This window comes from Varanus komodoensis, unplaced genomic scaffold, assembly GCF_004798865.1.
Source record: "Varanus komodoensis strain SLA01 unplaced genomic scaffold, ASM479886v1 scaffold1, whole genome shotgun sequence".
Classification (NCBI taxonomy): domain Eukaryota; kingdom Metazoa; phylum Chordata; class Lepidosauria; order Squamata; family Varanidae; genus Varanus; species Varanus komodoensis.
Window position 1 is genome coordinate 126,999,359 of NW_025335268.1, and position 12,209 is coordinate 127,011,567.

General features: G+C 40.2%; 1 protein-coding gene across 2 annotated transcripts in view; it reads right to left on the bottom strand.

The window, feature by feature from the left end:
• USP49 (ubiquitin specific peptidase 49) overlaps window positions 1-10,079 on the bottom strand; it is a 58,324-nt gene extending 48,245 nt beyond the window's left edge. The window contains exon 1 of one of the 2 annotated variants that reach the window (XM_044445147.1): window positions 10,008-10,079. The gene's annotated coding sequence lies outside the window, so the exon portion shown is untranslated. Of the gene's footprint in view, window positions 1-9,318; window positions 9,878-10,007 lie in introns of those variants that run through there. The other variant, XM_044445140.1, reaches the window with a different exon arrangement.
• Window positions 10,080-12,209: the final 2,130 nt, after the last annotated feature.

Here is a 12,209-nt window from a genome sequence, read left to right on the forward strand (position 1 = left end):
TTTGAAGATTGTTAACCCACCATCCAGGTTCAGACATCAAAACAAGCCAATGGCAACCTGTTGTGTGGGGGGCTGAATATTCAAAAAGGCACCAGCACCTACCACAACCCACCATGGTTTAAATAAGCTATGGCTGGATTCCATGTTCATATGAACCTAATCTTAAAGTTCTTCTCACCATTTGGATACTGCAACAGGGACTGCTAATTTACTAAGTGGTTACAGTGGTACAGGGCCAAAGACAGGAACCTCCCAAATGTCTACCCAGAGAGCAGAAAGTACAGCAACAAATTCCATAGTGTTCCCGTAGTCATGAAAGTGCTATCACTGAACTGATCTTAGAATGCAAAGTAGCACATGCTTAGAATTGTTATTGTTTTTGGGGTTGCCAGTTTTTTTCCAGGCCTTGCTCCTGTGTCTTAGCAGCTGCCTGGCACATAGAACCTAAGCATACTAAACTTTCCCTGCAGTTGTTTTCTCTATGCCAAAAAGAGCTTCATGTACTTTCCAAAAAAGGTGACCAACTCAAAAAGAAATGCACAGTCCTGAAAACCTGACATAGAAACGCAAGCACAATCAATTGAACAAAGATTTTTGTAAAAGTTTGATATCCAAGGTATCAGAGGAACACAGCTGTGTCTTAAAGAATTTTAATGTCGATAGCTGTTTTGCAATAGGCAATACGATACATGCGATTTTGCAAAAATGCAATCTTTTACTATTTATCAAGTTCTATCCACTCCTCTCCTAAATACAAGTCGTTCCTGGGTTACAAATGAGTTCCACTCTTGAGAAAACTGAAATTCATCTTTAAGTGGAATTTGTATTTAAGTCAGCTCACATATAGTTGGCCCTCCACATCTGTGGGGCTTAAGGACAGAGGACCCCATGAAAGTGGAAAAACTAGGAATATTTCTATGCCCCCACACATCCAAACTCCCCAGTGCCTCTTTGCCCCAAGGAAACCGGAAACATTTCCCTCTCTGGATGGGCGGAGCAGGAAGGCATGCTTTGGAGGTCTTCCTTCTCTCCTTCTGCTTCCTCTCTCTCTCTATGGTGGTTATGATTTCCTGCAGTAATTTTTAAAAAATTAACAGGCTTTATGGCAGTTCATTTGTAAGTATGGGTCCTTTGTAACTCAAGGACTACCTATAACTCCATCTTTATGTGGTGAATCCCTGTGCAATAATTTCCATATGCATTGCTTTTAAAAGAAAGGAGTGCAAATTAATAAACTTAAAATCAACAAATTTACTATAGCTCAACAATGAACATTTTCTGCCCTGTATATTATAGTAACACTACCATTATCAAGTGTGAGATTAAATAATGCAGTTCAGTGTCAGAATGAAAGGAAGTGATACCTTTATTTCCACTGCTTACCACATACCATCTAAAAGCACAATTTGTTGTCTTAAAAAGAAAGCTACAACTATTATTCAGTAAATAAAAGCACAGTAGGTATTACATTAAGATTAAGCTTTAAAAATTAATCATCACTAATCCTTTTTGTCCCTCCTTAAAAACCACTGATTGCCAACATTTCTTGAATGAAACATCCAATTACTGTTTCATAACACTATTGTTCTTCAATATTTTAAACCCTGCCACCAAACATCTTAGCATTACTAAAATAAAACTATAGTAGGATCAAGGAGAAAGGTCTCTGTAAGGGGTGAGGCTAGCTCTCTAGATGCTTTGGACTTCAACTCCCAGATGCCACTCTCAGTTTTGCCAATAGTCAGTGATGCTGAGAGTTGAAGTCCAAAACATCTGGAGATCTATTTTCTGGTTCCCTCTTCTGAAACATACCAGTCTCACATTATCAGCCTACTAATCTAACACAACTATTCGTTCTGCTAATTTCATTGTTCATCAATGACTGAAGGAACATTACCCTTATCAAACCGCTTCCCCTGTTATGTCCTCACCAGAATAACAAAATCTGCTAAAACACGTTAAGACAGTTTAAAGCACCTACTAAACATCTGGCAATGAACTATGGTTTCTATATATTTTTCAACATTAATTGAGCATATACATGCACTTTCACAAAGATGACAACATAAGGAAGCTGTCAACAATCTGATTTTGCACAATGATGTTTTAAAGTAAACCAAACTGATGCAAACATTTCAAACACATTATATATAATATTTCAGTTACAAAAACTGAGTATGACCTTTACAGATTAAAAAGACAAGTTACTGTATTGCTCCCCAGTTACTATCTATCCTAAATTTTAGACCATATCTAGTTGAAACTACCAATGAATAGAAAATAAACAAAAAGTTGTAGCTTTGCAAAAAATGCAACAAGAATCTTGACTCTTCATAGTTGCATTTCAAAATGAATTCTGGATGTTAGACTTAATTCGACCTCTGATTCACATTTCCTTCACATTCAATACTTTTCTTGTCCAAAAGGTGGATAAAAGGAGGGAAAACAGCAGCATCTGCTTCCATAATGGGCTAATTGCAATCCATAGAATAATTACACAATGAAATTGTAACATGTTAAATGAAGATAGATGAAAAAAATCATTCCTAACTGTAAAACTTATACTCTGCATGAATTATTAAAACATTCAGCAAGTAGTAAAAGGTGCTGTTGGGCAGTACAGTTTTAAAATAAATTATTTGAACAAATTTGGAATAAGTATAAGAAAAAGCTTATGCCACTAATCTTACCATTATATCCAATTACTGACTTAGAAGGGTTTCTATTACATTTGAGAGGACGTTTGAGAAAAATATTGAAGAATAAACAAATTATTAAGTTAAAAGATTGGTTAGAGAAAACAACTAAAAATGAAAAGATTAGAGCAGCAACAGAAGGGGGAAAATAACTTGGTTTAATGTGATCCAATTAGAAAGTTAGACTACAGATTGGTTAAAGAAAAAAGTTGGATGTAGAGATTATACTAAATTTGAAGATAGTGGAAAAGGAAAAACAAGACAACATGCAGATTAAAGGGATAGCAAAATTGATAAGGCATTATTAGAAGATGAGTATCAATATGATCAACTTAATGCAACATGGGAAACAGATTTGAAAAAGAATATTCATAGTGAAGACTGGGAAAATATGTGGAATAAGAGAATATTAAAAGATATGTTAGTAAGAATAAAAGAAAAAAATTATAAATTAGTATGGAAATGGTACCTAATCCCAGTCGAACTGATTAATATGGATGGCAAATATTCCAATTTATGTTGCTTATGTGTTTGAGCAGTGGGTACATATTACCATATGTGGTGGGAATGTGAATATATAAGGAAGTTTTCAAAAGAAGTTTTTAAAGAAAGTAGTAAAATATTAAGTTCAAATATTGAAGTATGCCCTGAGATCGCATTATAGTCAATGTCTGATAGATAACAATGGAGTTGGAATATTACAGAATAACAAACAGCTGTGAGATTGATTATAGCAAAGAATTGGAAAGTAAAATTTGATTATCAGTTGAGTGATTGGTATGTGGTACACAGAAGCACAATGGGCAACTAGCAGAGACTAATCTATTTATTGCCCATTCAGTTCCTTGATTTTAGCAGGAAAACCATCTTTCCAAATAGAATTCTTTGGTTCTAAGATCAGTAGGTTCTTGACACAGAAGCTCTTACTAATAACACTGGCACATGTTGATACATGGCTAATGTTAGTCTGCATCTTCATTTTAAAATAAAGCAAGAAAAAATTAGACAATTCTTACCCATTATTAATTTCAAAGTGTTCTTAAAGGATCATTAAAATAGTTTATCTGCAAAGACCTTATTTTTCATACGACCATCTGTGTCGATCACTGCAGCCTGAAAAGGTTAAACTCTTCCTCCACCCCATCCCACATGACACTTGCTGCTACTACCAGCAACACATTGAGGATTTTGCTATCATCACATGCTGTAATCTATAGTTTCTCTAGAGTTTGAGAGTTTAGGCTGAATATTGAATCCAATGAATGGCAGTACATCTGGCTTGCAAAGCACTAGGGCCCATCATGTACACATTTTTCATGCTGTGTCCAGGGGAACATATCCATTGCATAGCCAATTAAAAAGAAAAAGTGCTACAAAACCTATGGTTCTATGGTTAACAATGCAGTGTGTAAGAATCACACACTGGCTGAAGATCTCCTTCTGTCTGAGCTATTTATTTATATGTAAATATACATCACCTTTTCTGCCAGATGGCCTTCAAAGCAGCTACATCCAATGAAGTGTCACCCAGACCAAGTCCTGACTAACCTTGTAAACAGGCTCAGTCACATAAAGCATAATCTAATTCCTTCACACTTGACCAAGTCTTAAATTTATCCAACTAAATGCCTCACAAAATTCAGGTACTATATGGCAAGCATAATTTTGCTCAACCTCCAGAAACCAGTAACAGATTAACACTATCTAGCAAATAATCATATATTGCACAGTTGTTAAATATGTTTGTTACAAGAGAATTATTTGTTGAAATGAACATGAGAGGCAATACATTTAGTGAGACGCAACTGGAGAAAGATGCTGATATGGTTATGTCTTCTACAGGCCCTCTTTTTCCTAGAAAATCATCAACTGATACTTCCAACATTTGTATTGTATGGGTATATGTGCAGTCTGCAGACCTGCTTTTTTCAAGCACCTGTTTTATCAAGGCTGGCACCTGGTCACAGATTTATATGAAACTCACTTCCTCCTGTCAGGTGCTTTGAAGGGGTTGTGTGTCCGTGCATGTGCATGGAACACCCACCCCTTCATTTTTATTCTTACTGCATCCATCTGCACTCTTTCCCTGCCACCTCCAGCCATCAGCATTCTTACTATATTCCTCCATTTCTAGGCCTTGTCCTTCCTGCTTTCATCTGCTTCCTCTGCAGACCCCCCCCCCCTTTTTTTGTCCTCAAATCCATGACATTCAGGCCTCCATACTTCCTTTCAACCTTCCTGTCAGGCCCCACTAATCTCCATGCTTATTCAACTCTCCTCCAGACTTCAGTAAGTATCACAGAGGCTCAACCAGTAATTGTGGGAAGCCAGAAGATGATCAGCCAGTCAGTGTTTACAATTAAGCTGAATTTGTATTGCATATACAGGCATACTTTGTTTTCTTGTGCTTCACAAATAATGTGTTTTTTACAAATTAAAGGTTTGTGGCAACCCTGTATTGAGCAAGTCTGTCAGCACCATTTTTCCAAAAGCATTTGCACACTTTATGTCTCTGTGTCACATTTTAGTTAATTCTCACAATATTTCAAACTTTTTCATTATTTTTATATTTGCTATGGTGATCTGGGATCAGTGATCTTTGATATTACTGCAGTAATTTGGGGGGGGGGTGCCACAAACTGCACCCATATAAGACATCAAACTTAATCAATTAGGTGTTGTGTGTGTTCTGACTGCTCCACTGACCAGCCATTTCCTTGTCTGTCTCTCTCTCCCCCTCAGGCCTCCCTATTCCCTGAGACACAGCAATATTGAAATTAGGCCCATTAATATCCCTACAATGGCCTTGAAGTGTTCAAGTGAAAGGAAGAGTCACACATCTCTCATTTTAAATCAAAAGGTAGAAATGATTAAGTTTAGTGCGTAAGACATGTCGAAAGCTATGCACTGGGAAACGAAAAAAACTGTGTGACTCACTTTATTGTGAGATTCACTGGAACCAAACCCACAATATCTCCAAGGTATGCCTGTACCACTAAAAAATAACCAAAGGAATATGAGTAGTTCTTCCTTTCCTCCATCACTTTCATTTCATTTTCAGATGTCAAAAATTAACCAATGCACAAGGACCCCCTTATTAAATTTGCAGTGCCTATCTATTCAGTGGTATCTCCAACCATGGACTTTCCTATATGAACAAAAGTTAGATTGGGGAATACTGGGGAAACTACTGCTCATACAAGTACGCTGGGTTTTGGTTCACATTCATTTTTCTACTTTTGCGCACTCTGAACTTTTAAATCAGCTTTCCTTATCAAGGGCTTCTCAGATGTTTTGGACTTCAACAGTCAGCAGCCCTAATTAACATGTCCAATTAGGAGCACTGCAGATTGTGGTACAAAATTTGGAGTGCACCAGAATGGAGAAGGCTGTTTCAAACCATCAAGTTTGCCAAAGCTTGTTAAAATAGCATCTACATGAGGTGGTATCTATGTAATGAAAACCAAGGGAGAGCTTTTGCTATTGGTGACATCCATTCCAAACTATACCGGGTGCTGGAATTATCCCTCTGGAGAATACAAAGGCAAAAGAACAAACGGGGGGCGGATGTAGTTCAAGAAAATGGCATTGGTGGGTAAGCTGAAAATTGCCTTCCTCAGTACTGCCATCTGATTCCACTCCTCCCCCATTGCCACTTTTAAAAGGCGAGGAAAGCCTTTTTTCTCCCTTGGGTGTTGTTAGTCCTATCCTGGAATGCTCTCTTTAGGTACATTTGCCAACATCCCAACCTGGTTATTCAGGATGCAAAGAAATGTATGCACCTAAAAATTAGCTATGTTTATGAAACATTTCCACATATATTACTTTTTTTCGCATAATAACACAACCACCAAAAGTTGACAGAACACCACTGAGGAAACTCAAAACAAGTGTAAGAAATTTAGCCTTTTTGGAAATTTCCATCAATAGCACTCAGTTCCTTCTAATCATCTTTGCTATACGAGATGTCTCTAAAATATTAGGACATGGCAGCTTAACCAATGGCTTGATGGGTGTATCCTCCTCCTGACACTTATTTTGTGTAGTCTTAGATTGTATATGACAAGTGCATAACTTGTATCCCGTCCCCAATCCAATTCCCACCCAAGCAATCCTGATAAAGATTGCGGTCTTCTCAACTGCAGCTTGCAACAAGAAAAGAGCCATCTATTTTAGGATTGCTGAGATGTGTGTGTGCATGTGCATGCATGTGTGTGGTCCTTGAACTCCAAAACAGCAAATGCCTCTTGGAGCCTAACAGTTTGTGCACCCATCAAGTAAAATGTTTAACCTTTTTCAGAGACGGTCCCAGTCTTCACTCTCTTGACACCATGCCTTTTCCACTCATTTTTATACTCCCTGCTGCCCAATATCTTGTTTCCCAGCAATCTCTTCCTGTAGGCCCCTTATAACATGAAAACTAGCCCTGCTTTGTTTTTAGTCTTTTTTCTCAAGCTCCAACTTCCACCTCCACCTAACTTCTTATCCATCCTCCAGGCTTCTTTGACATGACAAAAGCTTAGCCAATTATACAAAAGATTAACACATAAAGCCAACTATTTCACAGAGGGATTTTTTTAAGACTATCACTGTAGGAACTTTTAAAAATCCATGATCTGTGCTTGAATTTCACTCTTCCCTCGCTTCATCACAGCCATAATTAATTCCAAAAGAAGACATAGAGATTTTCATTATGTTAAAACCTGTGTATATTAAAATAGTTGGCATACACTTTGTAGCAAAGGGATATAAAAAAAACTGAAATTGTAAAAAGAATATGTACTACAATTTTTCTTCCGACTAACCTTATATAAATGGTTATGTACAAAATCATAAACTCTGCTACCTATTAGCTAAAATAGTCATGATTTAGGAGATATTTCTATATGTTTTCTATTGCTACAAACAAAATGGCATGACATCCTGATTTGTCCTGCTTAATACTTAGTAGCGCCTGATAAACAGCACTATCTTAAAATGTACTGTATCAAAAGAAACGTGGCTCTTCCATATTCAGTTCTTTAGAAGAAATAATGTATTTTCCTACCTACATTCTACTTACCTTCCTTCTAAACTAATTGAAGGAATGGAAATTCCCACCTGTCCATTTCAAACTAGATTTAAGAATTTGCTTCACATATACCACCAATTCCTATTCAATTCTGTTAATGTAATATATTTGCTTATGCCAACTAGCAGTTTAGTATGAAGTTCAAATTTCTTTTATAGAAAGGAAAAAGAAACTTCTTTTGTTTTCTCACACTGATATTGGGTTTAATGTGATTAAAGAAAAGCACTGGGTTTTTCAAGAGAATGAAGAGCAAAACAAAGCACTAGATCTGCCTGACTTGGCACCTCTGCTATTATTTTCTACATCATTTAAACAAGAAATGAGTTAAAGCTTAGCCCCACCCCTTTTTCCATTAACGATGGGGAGGGGGCAGAGGCAAAGAAAAGAGGAAAACTTCAAATGAAATAAACAAAAGAGTCTTGCTTCCTTCTCTAAAAGATCAAAGAACCAATACATTTTAAATAACAAGAAACTCAAACTCAACAGAACAATCTTTACATATGTAGGGACATGTAAAGGCTGCTTATGTGATATGCTACCACTACAAGATCATATCTACCCAACAAAACAAATAGTTAACTTCTCAGAAAACAACAGGTTTAGATAGCTTTCACATGTGCTGAAGTTTTCAATAAAAACATGCTCTGAAAGCACATCACTCTAACTTTAATGGAGTAACATGTGTAACAGAAAAGAGACTGTCGTATCAACAGCATTACATGAAAATTATCATCTTCATCATTCCATTACTTTTACATGTTAAGGCAGTACAACAGCACTGACTTCAACAGTATATTTGCTGTGTAATAAATGGCATTTGCAAATGAGTTATTACAAAAGCTGGATACATCCTTTAAGACTGAGTGTCCTCATTTGCATTAACTCCAAAGACACCTTAAGTTCTATCATATGATTCCATCTTTGGAACAACTTCCCCAGCACCATTTTGCATGTAGTTGTAACAACAACAACAACAACAACAACAACAACAACCAGTTCAAAAGGTCCTTGGCTCAATACCTTCTCTCAAACCAATTTCATACTAATGGACTTAACTTAGAGCAGAGGGAAGAAAATGCTGTGGGATTAAGTGATACTTGATCAAGGATTTTCTCAGAGCACAATGCTCTGAGAAAAGAAGTTAGAAACATCACACTTGAAATGAACCACCTAAGCATCCTACTTCACGCAAACAAAGAACGGCATGCAGCTTAGCAACACCAGCATGCACCACCCTGCTGCCCATCACTATCCCAGCTCTCTTCTACACTGCCCATGCCAAGAGCCCCAATATGATATTTCTCTTCACAATCACCACTGGTCGGTCTTCCCTGCAATTACTTCTTCTAACTCTCTTGCTGCTTCCCAGCATCCACTGAGGGCCCTATTCATTTCACAACTATTAATGTGCAGTCCCTTGTCTTAGCTTTCAGTAACTATATTACAATATCCCACTCCTTAATTCCTCCTCCCTTTACAACTGCCTTTTTCCAGGGTCCCACAACTTTAATTTCTGTATTGCTACCGAGTCAGCGCCCCCCCCCCACGCACCTTTTTTGTTTCTCTATCTGAGCCCTCTCAGGCTTCCCTGTCCAACGACACGGGTTTGATATATATTGTGAGCTCTCCGGCTGTTCGCGACACCAAAGCCTGCTTCTCCAATCTCGGTGAAGTCTGTTTTGAGCATTTTAAAAAAGCAGTTGTTGGCTGATATCTTTGCTTGTTCAGCCACAGGCTGCAAATCCTGTCACAACTATCCTCCTTTTCACTTGTTAGGGTTGATGCCCCTTTTTACCCTCGCATAGGGCAAGGTTCGTGCACCCCTTCCCCCAACAGGAGGTTTTGCCCCCTCCCTTCGTTGTGTATAACCTCCCATACCGCCTATTGCGGACCTGCAAGGAAATTCTTCCTCGACCCCCCCTACTATGGAGGGGTCAAGACCTCTTCCCCTCTGTCGGCCTGGCCAAACGGGTAGCTGAAATTTCCTCCAAATAAGAAGGTGGGGCTTAGAGCAGCATAACCTCCACCCCCCAATTTGGAATTTGAGCCCCGAAGGGGTGGAGCCCCCTCAAACCTCCCACCCCAATACGGGGGTCAACCTCCCCTCTTCTCTCAGCCTCCCTGGGCCGCACGTGATGCGCTCCTCTCCATCCCAGAAGCAAATTTCTTACTTCCCCTCATTTAGGGTCTAAACCCCAAGGGGGTAAAACCCCCGCCCCCCCTCTGGCCCCTTTATTTACCGCCATCATCAGCACGCGCGAGCTGTCACCAAGCGCGAGACACCCCAACCGGTCCCTGACACGCCCCCCCACTTACCATTGGCTGCCAATCTCTCCCCGCCCCGCCCTACCATTGGCTAAATGGTCCGCCACACATTTTTTTCCTTCCCACCCCCGGCTTGTGGCGCCTTACGAATACTCGCTATTCAGCTATCTCGTTTGCGCTATCTGCGCAAGGGGGCTCCCAAGAGTTTTCCTAGACGGATCTTTTCTTCTTAGCGTCATCTACGTAATAGGAAAAAGCGGGAACCTCTCAGTGATTTACGCTAGTGACGCGTCAGATGATGCATGCTCTTTATCGAGAATCAAAAGATTCTCTTAAAACAGTTTGTTCCAACTGCGTAACTGAAATCAACGCGGACTCTCTCCGTTTCACAAACTACTAATTTACGGCACTTGCGGAGCCTGACAAATCCTAGCCACAGTCTGCAACCCAAAGGCTTAGAGCAGGAGGGTTTCTCAAAAGAGGAGCCGGGGAAAACGTTAGCTCCACCCCGATGCTGTGACATCCGAAGGCTTTGTGAATCGCGGGGGAGGAAGGGGGGCTAAGTTTGGTTGAATCACAGGAGGGTAAATAAGGATGTTTCGGAGACAAAGGGACTCTTAAAGTCGCAGCGCCCCTTTTCGTTAATCCTCCCCGTGCCCGCCTCTCCGGAAGCGTGCAGAGGGCCTGGCCGGCGAGCTTTTTGGCGCAGGCCTTCTAGACAAGCGGAGCTTCTGGCGCAGATGCCTATAGAAACTCCCTTGAGAGGGAGAGGCATAGCCGAGGCTGGCTTATGAGGGCCATGAGGTCCCGGGTGCCGGCTCCTCACGCGATGGCCTCCTGAGACAAGGGCAGCACCTGGCAGGTTCGCATGGACGCATGTGGAAGCACACGTGTACGCACACGGCGTGCGCGACCCCACCAGTTCATTTCTTTCTGGAGACAGAGCCGGGGGTGGCCGGTTTCTGTGTGGTGAGGAGTCGCTGGCGTCTTCAGAGGGTGCCTTGCTCCACGTCCTGAACCTTTCGCGGGTAGTCAGTGATTATAATAAAAATTCTCTACTGCCGAAAATCGAGGAGGATATAATATCGAAATGCGGAACTTTACATCTAGCATCACATTTTGCACATCTAGACAAATGCATGTGGTATCTTGCCTCCTTTGACCGGGACCCTGCTGATGACATGGCAGGAGTTCAGTAATCCGAGTCAATAAGACATTGTGCAATGACAGAAAAGTTGGCTCCCACAGGCAGCTGTTTGAAATTTCCATGTGTTTGTGTAAAGAGAGAGATCTGTGCAAAATACAAAATAACCACTGCAGAACAGCAAAATTATCCCACTTTATGACACTATATAACATTCAGCCAAATGAAGAATCCCGGAGAAGATGAAAGCTTGCTCACTTTTCTGTGACAATTTGCTTATTCCAAAATCACAAGTTTCTTGGGGGGCGGGGGGGGGTTGTTAGACCTTGTTTAAAGAAAACAGATTCAAGACATCAATCCTTATAGATGTGCAGTGGTTTTTGCACATAATACCTCCACAATCTGCCATCAAATGACTGAACACACATACTGCACCTTAAAAATCTCAGATCCAGTGATCCATTATGTTGTATGTGGTTTTAATGACCCTTGACATATTGGTATTCCCACACACACATAACTCACACTCTTGTTTGCTTACCCGTCTGCCTGCTTGTCTACAGTAGTAATGCTGGGAAAACCTCAAGCTGGCATACCCAATTTTGCTACTTTTATTATCACTCATCTGCCCCAGATTTACCTTTGAAGGGTGAAGGTGGCAAAATTAATCTGACCGCACAAGCAAGTTCAGGACTATAGGCCTGGAGCTTTGCTCAGAGTTTCAGGCCTGCATGCCCAAACTTGCTTATGCTGCCACATTAATCATGCCCATCTGTCCTTAAATGCACCACCGAATGTGAGCACATAAGGCTCTGAACTCCACTAGGAGTTAACTACTGGGCCACAGGCAGCCTCCAATGACTGCAACCATGAGCGGGCGGGCAGTGAGCACCACTGCTGTTTGCAAGGCCTGATCATCATAGATTCTCTTGATTTTTGTATGTATTTTTCTTCACCACCACCACTCCCAGTTCCACAATTACACTTTACTTCTGTCTCATGTATGGCAACATAAACATCACACAACCATGGT